The following is a 13,374-nucleotide window of genomic DNA, read 5'->3' as shown; positions in this document are numbered from 1 at the left end:
CAGTATCAGTACAACTCATAATCTGAATAATAACACAATTCTGGTATAGAATCTCAACTAAATCAACTCTGAAATTCATAACAATTTCATAAACAGTCTATTCTTTAATCTGACTTCGATTTTATGATGTCTAACGTGTCAAGAACATCATATATGAATTCCATTTAATTCTGACAACATCATAATTTCAGAACATGTCTAAACGTAACAAAACTTACGTCCAGTTGTAGCATGCGTTGATTAGAACACAGTACTGAAGTCGGATTCAAATACAGACGGACGGATTTTTCATAAATCTCGATCAAAAGCAGAAGCTGCTTCTTCCGTTCCTTTCTTTCTTTTTCCTTCTGAGGATTACCTTTTGTATGTTTATATATATATACATACATATTTCGTGCATGCAAGGCAAGTGGCTCACTTCTTCATAAAACACGTCTCGCGCATATGCGCGACCACAATCGGCGCATATGCGCGAGACACTCGGTCTCCGCGCATATCCTGTACATCGCCTCGCGCATATGCGCGACTCATCTCCGCGCATATGCGCGAGACCCTCTGGAGTCACTCGCATAGGCTTCGCGCATATGCGCGACATCTTCCGCGAATATGCGCGAGGTCTTCTGCCTGTTCGGCGCATGTGCGCGAATCTGGTCGCGCATGTGCGCCGATGCTACTGTCCTCGCACATCCATTTTCACACGCTATCTCATTTCGTGTCTCGGTTAGTGAAACGTCCTGCTCTTTTTATTGCTTTAAAAGTACTAGAAATTTTTTTTTCCTCTCTCTAAAATTTTCGCTTTCACTAAAATATTTTAACCCTTAAAATAAAATACCAACCATCTAGCATTTTAAAAATCAAGTGCAATGGTCATAAAATAAAATCGTCGCATGATTACCAAACCTAAAAAGCAATAAAGCATAATGCGGAAAATGTAGCGCTGGTCCTCGGGTTATGTGCGCCTTCAGTCCAGTCAAATCACTCATCAAGTCCTCCCTCAATACCACCTGCATCCATCACACCTAGTGAGTCTAAAGACTCAACACACCATAATCTTGATAATGAGTAATACGTAATACAGTCAACATATAACGGTGAAAAATATTTGTACTTAAAATATCATTTTCATGAAGATGCATAAACATTTTTGTAAATATTTTCATGATGCATAAAACTTTAAACATAAACATTTTCATAAAATACTTTTTCATGACATGCAATCATAAACCTTAACATTTTTCCTTTTTCCTCAACATGACATGACATAAAACATTTTTCATGATCATAAACATTTTTCCTTTTTTTTTTCCTTTTCCTTTTCCTTTTGTTGAATTCAGATCGTTAATTGTGACTTTCCTGATCATGCTCATGAGGGTCGATGGATCCATCTACAAAAAACCACAGTACTGGGCGGCGAGGGACACCAGCAACACTCTCACCGGTCAACTGGGCCCTGGCCTATCATGATTCGAATAGAAATACGATCGTCGGGGCTCCCTCTGGGACCTTTTCCCATAAATGGGCTCCCTCTGGGGCCTTTTCCCCTCACGATATTCCCATTCTTCCGTTACCACAAAACCGTTACCACATATCCGTTACCACATATTCGCAATGATGGAAACACGATCGTCGGGCTCCCACTGGGACCATAACCCTCACGACGTCGCCAACATTAACGAATTAGTCACAATTATTTCACATCCTTCAACATTTTTCATTCGCATCACTTAAAAAAAATCATGAATATCATTACGTTTTTCATTTTTTTGAAACCAAGCATGCAACATGTATTTTAAATGTCTTCTTAAATCATAAAAATCCCTTAGACATTTAAAAATCATCATTTAATCATGAATAATTCATAAACATTTAAAAATAATCATATTTTCATAAAAATAGCATTTAGGGCAGTGCCATGACGTTTACTATGCTCTAGGTGCAAAAAGACCGTTTTACCCATAGACGTAAAATTTTACCTTTTCGACTTTTTCCTTGATTTCATGACTCTAACATGTCCCAAATAATTATTTAAGCTTACGTGAATTTTTTCATAATTTTATTTGGCTTAAATGTTAGACTTTTTCAATTATCTTTTCTTAATTATTTTGACGGTGTTTTAATCCCGAAAAATACCAAACTTTAATATAAAATTTCTAAATTCTAAATTTAGTCTTTTTATATTATTTTAGCCCTTATGGACCCCGACTCGACCCCCGTGAGCCGTTTTCCAATTTTTTTCTTCTTTCAAATACCCTATTCGACACCTAAACTTCGACCCCGAGCCAACTTTCGATTTTCACGAGTTACCCCAGAGCAATATCAAACCAGAACCTGCCCAACATGTTGAAGTACCCTACTGGACTCTAACCTCACCAAGAAACCAGCCCAAACCACAAAAACGACAGCTTCCTAAGTAACCCCATGCTGGCCGAGACTTTCAGCTTTCATGGACTCTACGATTTTGGTGTCTAGACCCTAAGCCGACGCCCCAACCCCTGAACCAAATTATTGTGCACCACGCTAGGACCCTAGTGAGCCACCCTAGCCCAGCCCGTGACCCCGAGTTGAACCCCTCATCCCCTGGACCTGTGCGTAAACCCTGCACCAACTTGTGCATGGTTCTCGGGTGGAGTCCTAGCATAGCTAGGACTCTTCCCCAGCCCTGACCGTGAGTCCTAGCTTGGCTAGGACTCACTCCTTGACTCTCTCGTGACCTTGGCTAGCCCCTGGAACCAGCCAACCCAACCCCAACCCCCTGCAATGAAAACCCGAACCCTCAACCCAAGACAGCAACTCGCGCTGCTTGGTGTTTTGTTTCTGCCGTAACTTTTGGTGGTGATTAAGGTGAGTTGGTGTGATTCTAAAACAAGTGTAAACCACTCTTGATCCTTCCTTATGTCATGGCAGCCCCTTAACCAAATAATATACAAGTTATTGGATTCAAAAATCATGTTTTCTCATTTATACATGCCATAAACCCAAAATTCTGAAAAATATTTCATTTTCTTCATGCACACAATAATTCAATCAATAATATGATATGATGGATGAGAAAAGGAGATGTATGGCGTGACTTTGCGTTTTATACGCACGAAAAACCGTTGACGACGAAGAACGGGAGATGACTACGGCTTCTACTTTGCTTGTTGCCTTCGAAAAACCCTTACCAAAAATCCTTCAAAGTGCCGTGAGGTTTGTGTGTGTGTGATGGGAAGAGTTTTTCAGAAAATAAACTAGGTGGCCGATTTCCTTTGGTGCCAAAGTGTAGGGTTTTGCAACTTTTACACTTTAAATACTAATTAAATCCCTAAGTAGGCTTTAGGCCTATTAAGCCATAGAATTAAGCCCATTAGTTAAATTAGGATTTAAATAAAATATTAACAAGGTTTTTGTTTAAATAAATTTGTGAATTTATTAGCCGGGTTGCCAAAAAGCTCGTATTTTAGTTGAAAAACCAACACCGATAAAATTTACGCCCCGGCGTATAAAATCACCTCAAAACCCTTAATTTCACAAAATACTAAAAAGCATCGACAATCTTGTAAATAATTAAAAATAATTATTTAATAAAAATATTTTACGTTTTCTTCAGCCCTCGGTCCCCGTTCCTCGATCGTCACTTGAATATTCCTAAAATACATTTTTTTTTGCATGATGACAAATAAATCTCATTTAGCATATAAACAAGTACGTCACATAATTAATTAGCAGCTAAAATCAATTAATTACTCCATTTTTCATAATTTCCTAGATTCGCATGCAGTTGGATTACGTTGTCTTAATTTTGGACCTTACAATTCCTCCCCCCCTTAAATAAAATTTCGTCCTCGAAATTAGAACTTACCGAAAAGATCCGGATAGCGACTCTTCAAGTCCCTCTCGGTTTCCCAAGTAGCTTCCTCTTCCGAGTGATTCAGCCACTTGACCTTGACCATTGGAATGACTTTGTTACGCAATCGTCTTTCTTGTCTAGCCAGAATCTGGACAGGTCTTTCTTCATACGACATATTTGGAGTTAGTTGAAGAGCTTCATAATTAAGCACATGTGACGGATTCGACATGTACTTCCGCAGCATCGAAATGTGGAACACATTGTGAACTCCTGCAAGCGCTGGTGGCAATGCCACTCTATAAGCTAGTGTCCCAATCCTCTCCAAAATCTCGAACGGACCTATAAATCTTGGACTAAGCTTGCCTTTTTTGCCAAAGCGCATAACACCCTTCATGGGTGCTATTTTCACAAATACATGATCGCCACTGCAAACTCTAAGTCTCTTCGTCTCTTGTCCGCATAACTCTTTTGTCGGCTTTGTGCAGTCTTCATTCTATCACGAATCTCGACTACAAGTTGAGCTGTTTCTTCAATCACATCTGGATCAATGTCTCTTCTTTCCCCAACCTCGTCCCAATGAATAGGAGATCTACACTTCCTTCCATAGAGTGCCTCAAAAGGAGTCATTCCTATTGATGATTGATAGCTGTTATTGTAAGTGAACTCCACTAGAGGTAATTTTTGTTCCCAAGAAACTGCGAATCTCGGTGACACTCTTCGGTACTGGCCACTCTTTTACTGCCTCAACTTTACTCGGATCAACTTCCACGCCATCACTAGAAATGATGTGGCCTAAGAACGCCACTCTGTCAAGCCAAAACTCGCACTTGCTGAACTTTGCATATAGCTTTCTGTCTCTTAATACCTGCAGTGCTGTCCTCAAATGGCGACTATGCTCCTCTCTGCTCTTGGAATAGATCAATATGTCATCAATGAAGACAATAATAAACTGATCCAGATACGGCTGAAATACGCGATTCATGAGATCCATGAAGATCGCTGGCGCATTGGTCAACCCGAATGGCATGACCATAAACTCATAGTGCCCATATCTTGTGCGAAATGCTGTCTTGTGCACGTCAGACTCCTTGACTTTCAACTGATGGTATCCAGATCGCAGATCAATTTTAGAAAACATCGAAGCTCCTTGAAACTGGTCAAATAAATCCTCAATTCTTGACAGTGGATACTTATTTTTGATAGTGACCCTATTGAGCTCTCGATAATCGATGCAAAGACGCATACTACCATCTTTCTTTTTCACAAACAAAACCGGTGCGCCCCACGGAGAGTAACTAGGGCGAATAAAACCCTTGTCTAGCAGTTCTTGGATTTGATCTTTTAGTTCTTTCATTTCAGCGGGTTCTGGACGATAAGGTGCTTTAGATATAGGAACAGTGCCCGGCATAAGGTCAATAGAGAACTCCACTTCACGATCGGGTGGATGCCAGAAACGTCTTCGGGAAAGACGCTAGGAAAATCCCTCACAATATCAACATCTTCTAACTTCTGGCTGATGGATTCATGTGTAGTAGTGACACATGCTAAATACGCCTGACATCCATGCTTAATAAGCTTCCTCGCACTTAGACAAGAGATAATGTGCGGCATTTGCTGGTTTCTTGCCGCCTCGAAAACAAAAGATTTACCACTGGGTGGCCTAATTGATACTGATCGCTGACGAAAATCAATCGAAGCTCCATTCGCTGATAGCCAATCCATCCCAAGTATAATATCGAATTCGGGCATAGGAAGCACAATAAGATCTGCCCGAACAACATCTCTGAATAAACGAAGCTCCAGATTCTTAACAATCTTAGATGTGAGCATCTGATCACCGGAAGGAATCGAAACATTGAAACCCAAACCCATATCTTGAGGAGTAATATTCAGTCTTTTGATGAAGGTTTCTGATATGAAAGAGTGTGTAGCTCCTGAATCTAGCAAAGCATAGGTAGCTACGCCTAGAATGATGATCCTCCCCGTGATGAGTGTAGTGTCTGCCTCTTCCTCAGCTTCCTCGGCATTCATAACATAAGCTCGGGCCGTAGCAGCTGCTTTCCTCTTTGGGCAATCAATAGCCTTGTGACCGGCCTCCTTGCAGTAGAAACATTTATATGATCCCAACTCGCATTTCCCAAGATGTAGACGGTTGCACTCCTTGCATGGTTGCCTCTCAGCAGGCTTTGGTTCTCCCGGATTCTGTGGCTTTGGTGGCGCTGGCTTCTTGACTTGACCTTGGGGCTTTTGAGGCCCTTGAGGTCTAGGAGGACCCGTATTTGGCTTCTTGTTGGGTTGATTGTTATTCTGATAATGCTGCCTCTTGCGCTGAATCTCAAAGTCAATGTCCTTTAAGGATTGCTCAGCCTGATATGCATAAATAACTGCCATAGCATCATTCTCCGGACGCATCATCATAACTTTATCCCTAATTGTAGGTCTTAGGCCATCCTTGAAATGCCTAAGTTTTACTTCCGCGTCTCCAGCAATAAGGGGTACGAAGTGGCAACCCCTATCAAACTTCTTCACAAAATCAGCAACAGATATGTCTCCCTGACGGAGGGTCATAAATTCCCTCTTTATCCGGCTTCTGACATCAGCAGTAAAGTATTTCTCATAGAATTTCGTCTTGAACTGTGCCCAAGTGAGTGTAGCAAGGTCAACACCATGCTCGGCTCCTTCCCACCATAAAGAAGCGTCGTACCTAAGCAGATAAGTAGTGCATCTTACACGGTCGGCGTCTCCCATGTTCAGATAGCGAAAATGTACCTCGAGTGATCGGATCCAACTCTCTGCAGCAAATGGATCGGTGGTGCTAGAAAATTCCTTCGGCCCTAGCCTTCGGAACTGCTCATAAATATCATCCTGTGGCCTAGGTGGCTGCTGTGGCTGCTGCTGCTGCATCTGCTGTAACTGCAGCTGTAGCTCTTGCTGCTGTATCTGCTGCTGCTGTAACTGTTGCTCGAAGAGACGAGCCATACCCTCTAATCCACGAGTAGCAGGATCCCCAGGTGGAGGAGGTGGTGGTGGTGGTGCATTTCTTTGACTATTCCCTCGGCGATTAACACTGTTCTCTGCCTGATTCTCGATAACGGGTACGCGTCTAAGAGGCATTTTATCTTAATGTTTTCCAAATTCTAACGTAACCAACATGCAATTAAATCTAAGTTTTCTAATCATGTAACACATCCTGACTTAATTAGCATTTTAAGCATGCAAGGCAATACTACTAAAAAAAACTATTAAACAGGTATCCTAAACATAATATACATAACGTCATGCAGGTTAAATCATATAGAATCACATAAAACAAGTAAAACTTACGACTTGAGGCTTGACGACTGATCTTTCTGGCGCTGATGGTGGCACAACCCTTTACAGGAACCTGGCTCTGATACCAACTGAAACGTCCTGCTCTTTTTATTGCTTTAAAAGTACTAGAAATTTTTTTTTTCCTCTCTCTAAAATTTTCGGCTTTCACTAAAATATTTTTATAAAATATTTTAACCCTTAAAATAAAATACCAACCATCTAGCATTTTAAAAATCAAGTGCAATGGTCATAAAATAAAATCGTCGCATGATTACCAAACCTAAAAAGCAATAAATTTGAAAAGTAAAGCTCATACTAAACCTCTCAAAATTTCTCAAAAGCATAAGTAAATCGTCTTAAAATCTTTAAATAAAATCATAAAGCATAATGCGGAAAATGTAGCGCTGGTCCTCGGGTTATGTGCGCCTTCAATCCAGTCAAATCACTCATCAAGTCCTCCCTCAATACCACCTGCATCCATCACACCTAGTGAGTCTAAAGACTCAACACACCATAATCTAGATAACGAGTAATACGTAATACAGTCAACATATAACGGTGAAAAATATTTGTACTTAAAATATCATTTTCATGAAGATGCATAAACATAAACATTTTTGTAAATATTTTCATGATGCATAAAACTTTAAACATAAACATTTTCATAAAATACTTTTTCATGACATGCAATCATAAACCTTAACCTTTTCCCTTTTTCCTCAACATGACATGACATAAAACATTTTTCATGATCATAAACATTTTTCCTTTTCCTTTCTGTATCGATCGAGTCATATACAACACACATATATCAAAGGAATTCTGAATCTAGAATCCTTACCGTGAAATCTTTACTCATCAGCCCTACCTGGTCTGAATCTTATATTTTTCTGGAAGGAATCTACACTAGTTCTGTACTTGTTCAACATATTAATATCAATAATGACATCAAATCAGAGAACACAAGTACATCATAATCTAACTCAATCTCATTCTCATCTTACTGTAGTATACAATATGTCATAGAAATCTCTGGTATCAATCTTTCCTTCCCAAAAGGTACAAAGATTAATACTACAACAATACAGACCCAACAGATACCATATGTATCAATGCAACTCAGTCAAAGATAATCATAGAAAATGCATTAGTATATATCAATACATATGCAATATAATCATAAAGTAACAGTACCTGCCACAATATCATCAAGTGTGCTCTGGGTCTGTTCCTCGATCACCACAACCAGATGGTCCAGCTCCCTGAAATCTACGGGAATCTCTCTGGGGACAAACTATAGCAAAGTGTCCCGGCTGTCGGCAGATACGACAACTACCAGTCACTCCCTGGCATTGCTCTGTGGAATGTCTCCCTCCGCAAATCCTGCAATACACTCCAGTATAACTTGGGCTGGAACCACTGGAGCTAGTTGAACCGCTCAGTCCGCTCCCTAACTTCTTGAATGGCTTCTTTCGAGCTTTCAGAAAATCTTGCTTTCCACTCGTGCTGCCGCGATCAAATCGGAGAGGGGATTGCTGTGTCTGGGGTTGCATCGCACACACCCTTTTTAGTTGTCTAATCAGACTCGCTTCCGCTCTCTTCGCTTTACTCAAGGCATCAACAAAATGATAAGGTCGCTGCATATTCATCAATGCAACTATCTCCGAGTTCAGTCCTCTGATGAACTGATCTGCTACAACTTCATCATTCCCAATTACCTGAGGAGAAAAACGCCGTAGAGTAGAGAATATCGCAACATATTCTTCAATATTCAGTTGGCCTTGTCTCAAATTCTCAAATTCTGCTTTCTTGTCCTCTCGGTACGAAACTGAGAAAAATCTTCGATAAAATTCAGTTCTGAATATTTCCCACGAAATCACTGTACCTCTCTATTCTAGCATTTTTTACTTGTAATCCACCAACTCCTGGCAGTCTCTCGTAACTGGTGGAATATCAGTTTAATTCTCTGCTCATCTGAATAATCAAGTAAATCAAAAAGTAATTCTATGTCATCGAACCAGTTCTCACAATCTTCAGACGTCTCGGTACCACTCAGAATCGACAGCTGAAATAACTGAAATTCTTTCACCTGTATTTCTATCTGAGTTTCTGATACATCTATTTGTTCAGTCGAAGTACTACCCATTCCTGGAATTCTCCGTGGAGGGATATCTGCTTATCAAAACATTAGTACTCAAATACTACAAATCTGTTCCGATCTTTCTCTAATCATCTTACTTCTGATCATGAATCAGATCTGATTCATACTCAATAATACATAATACCAACTCAAATCAGATAATTAGGTAACCATGTATTTCAAAGCAGTAAAACCTAATCTCATACTAGCATTCACATGCAAGGAAAGAAAACTCAATCTACCTCGCTCATTCTCTTCTATCTCAATCTAAAGGATCTATCGCTCTGATACCACCTGTTGTGGGGACCCGGACGCTAATCATCTTCTTAATCATCTTTGGGATTTAATTATCAATTAAAATAAACAGGGTCTAAAAATTTTTCTTTTTTTAAAATGTAAGTGCGGAACGTAATGGAATTAACTAATATACATCTCAGTATAAAAGTACAATAATGTACAAAAATTATTCAAACTAGTCTAAGGTTTAACTACTAAATTTCAAGTATTAAACCAAGTCTACATCCAAGTCCGGAATCACCACTCTAATCTCGATCTCTCATCATCCTCTTGACCCTGATCCTGTCCCACCTGTTGTCATGCACACATACAAACAAGACAACAGCCGGATACTCCGGTGAGAATAAATCCCAGTATAAATAATGTATATATGCAGTTAACTGAATTAACATAAAAGCATGAATTATATCTTATCACATGTAGCATAGTCAATAACATGTATCAATACCAATCTGTAAATAAAACATGAATCGTAATCTACGAAACATAAATCAATACGGATCTGTAAATCAAGTTCTAGTCTCGATATCTAAGACTCGACTCATCTCTTATTCTAATCTAGGGATCCCGATCTAATTTAGACTTTGGTATGCTGTATCGAATGTCTACAATAGACGTCGATCTACATCTAAGCTCATCGATACACCGTAAGTCTAGAGTCTACGCGGTTCTGACAAAGCCTCGGCGATTCTGCCCTAGCTAGGCGGATCTGCCCTAGACTCAAACTCTGGCTCTACTATAATTCAATAGACTAAACGTATCAATCTGATAATCTGCAAATATCAATGCAATAAGGTAAAGTATGTGATTTGGGAAACTCAAGTCAAACCTAACTCGAGTTGTGCAATCCCGAATCAACATTTATTTATACCTTTATCTTCTCGATCCGACGAAGACGAAGTCTCGTATTCCAATCTGTCCATAACCAGTCTGGCGATGACAATCGCATAAATACAATATCAGTATATAAATCAATTCAAGACTTGTTCTGATCAATACTCAAACCAATACATAATCTGATCCATATCTGAACAAGGCACAATCTAATTCATATCAACGATATCACGATACAATCGAAATCATTACTGAATCTGATCAATCTAAATCAATACTGAATCTGATCAATATCAATCTACTGATGTTTCGACGGCATAACAATACAGTCACGATAACCCCGTCTATCTCAACATCACAGATATAATACAAGAAGTCATAACCAGTATCAGTACAACTCATAATCTGAATAATATCACAATTCTAGTATAGAATCTCAACTAAATCAACTCTGAAATTCATAACAATTTCATAAACAGTCTATTCTTTAATCTGACTTCGATTCTATGATGTCTAACATGTCAAGAATATCATATATGAATTCCATTTAATTCTGACAACATCATAATTTCAGAACATGTCTAAACGTAACAAAACTTACGTCCAGTTGTAGCCTGCGTTGATTGGAAAACAGTACTGAAGTCGGATTCAAAAACAGACGGACGGATTTTTCATAAATCTCGATCAAAAGCAGAAGCTGCTTCTTCCGTTCCTTTCTTTCTTTTTCCTTCTGAGGATTACCGTTTGTATGTTTATATATATATATACATACATATTTCGTGCATGCAAGGAAAGCGGCTCACTCCTTCATAAAACACGTCTCGCGCATATGCGCGACCCCAATCAGCGCATATGCGCGAGACACTCGGTCTCCGCGCATATCCTGTACATCGCCTCGCGCATATGCGCGAGACCCTCTGGAGTCACTCGCATAGGCTTCGCGCATATGCGCGACATCTTCCGCGCATATGCGCGAGGTCTTCTGCCTGTTTGGCGCATGTGCGCGCATCCGGTCGCGCATGTGCGCCGATGCTACTGTCCTCGCACTTCCATTTTCACACGCTATCTCATTTCGTGTCTCGGTTAGGCCTTTCGTAATTATCTCGATTAAAAATCAATAATCGTATTAATTATTGCCAAATCATTTCAGATTAATCTCAGATTACGGTAATCAAATTCTCGGGCCTTACAACTAATGCACCGGATCCCATCAGAACTCCGAAGTTAAGCGTGCTTGGGCGAAAGCAGTACTAGGATGGGTGACCCCTTAGGAAGTCCTCGTGTTGCATCTCTTTTCGTGTTTTTCTATTTTTGATTACTTGTTGACAGACGATTTTCGACTCAAATCATCTGAATCTTGATCGGGACCAGATAAGACATGTGAAATCAACGTAGCTCGGGCACTGCCGGATTTGGACAAAATTGTAGCCTAATTTGATTGTAAACGGGCAAACGAATGAGACTCATTACTCTGCAATGAGCTGGCGAGATTTTAACCAAATTCCTTCTCTTAGACCCTCTAACTTGCGATTTTTCGCTTCTGTGAAGCTTCCGTTTCCTCGAGAAATCCGCTTAGAAAGTTCGAAATTTGATTCCGGTTCCATTTTATCGTATCCCATTCATAATAATAGCTTTACATTCGCTATTTTCTTCTTCTTATTTTTTTTCCTATTTTCTGGGAACATTTAGAGATTTTTGTTGTCGTGAGCCAGTTCTGTGCGGAAGGGTATGACATAGATTACTCCGGACACGGTTAATTCATTAAAAAAATAATCCATAATTTACGTAAATGGTTGCGACACGAAAACTTCCCAGGGAGGTCACCCATCCTAGCTCTGCCATCGCGCCAGAACGCTTAACTTCATGGTTCTGATTGGGCGAGAGCAGTGCCTCGTGTTTTTCATCGCCGCCCGCTCCACACGTACTCGAGGGAAATAAGAATAAACATCCCACTCAATGTCGGGTGCGATCATACCATCACTAATGCTTCGTAAGCGCGGACGCTGCTCACGTGGTACCACGTCCGCGCGACGGAATAATTAGCGACGGAATATATATAAAACCATCGCTCAAATTGAATCAGCGATGGTTTATAAACTGTCGCTAAAATGGAATCAGCGACGGTTTAATATATGTCGCGAAAATAGAATCAGCGACGGTTTCGAAACCGACGCTAGTTTGAGCAACGGTTTAAAAACCGTCGTTATTCCTAAATTTTGGTTATTTTATTAAGGGTGAGGACATGATAATAACCACCTATGGGTCACCAACTATTGCACTTTAGGTTTTTGTTTTTTTTTTTAATATCAACATACACTTTTATTAATTTTTTTTCAACAATTCAAATATATATTTAGTCTCTCCATAATTTATTAACGGCCGTAGATAATTGTATTAACAGCGTGCACATGTACGCAGCGGATAATCTTGAACTTTCAACGGTTTGCATCTTTGCAGCATGCAATGTTCGCTGCGGGAAAAGAATTTGCGCGATGCGAAAAACCATTTTTGTTGTAGTGAACACAGAGAAAAAAACAGACAAAAATTCATCACGAAATAAGTTTTTTCAAGAATCTCTACTATTCAAAAAAGATTCGTGAGATAAAGATTCGTGAGACCGTTTCACAAGAGACCTACTCAAAAATTTCTGTTTAAATCTTAAATTTAACAAGAATTATTATTTGTTTAATAAATTTAATTCACGATCTTCCAGTCAAAATAGTAATGAAATTTTATCAAGAAAATATTTTTTAAATAATCATTTAATTTTATATATATTAGACAAGAGTAAATATTCCCGAAAAAACTTATTTCGTGATGAATTTTTGTCTGTTTTTTTCTCTGTCTTCACTACAACAAAAATGATTTTTCGTAGCGCGCAAATTCTTTTTCCGTAGCGAACATTGCATGCTGCAAAGATGCAAACCGTTGAAAGTTTAAGATTATCCGTGGCGTACATGTG

The 13,374-nt window shown here is 39.5% G+C and overlaps 1 pseudogene; it reads left to right on the top strand.

Annotated features, from left to right (window-relative positions):
* Positions 1 to 11,588: 11,588 nt before the first annotated feature.
* LOC142512870 (5S ribosomal RNA) lies at positions 11,589 to 11,704 on the top strand (annotated as a pseudogene).
* The last annotated feature ends 1,670 nt before the right edge of the window (positions 11,705 to 13,374 follow it).

The sequence above is a fragment of the Primulina tabacum genome, chromosome 10, assembly GCF_025594145.1.
Source record: "Primulina tabacum isolate GXHZ01 chromosome 10, ASM2559414v2, whole genome shotgun sequence".
In the NCBI taxonomy this organism is placed as follows: domain Eukaryota; kingdom Viridiplantae; phylum Streptophyta; class Magnoliopsida; order Lamiales; family Gesneriaceae; genus Primulina; species Primulina tabacum.
This window is presented reverse-complemented; position numbering and strand designations above follow the sequence as displayed.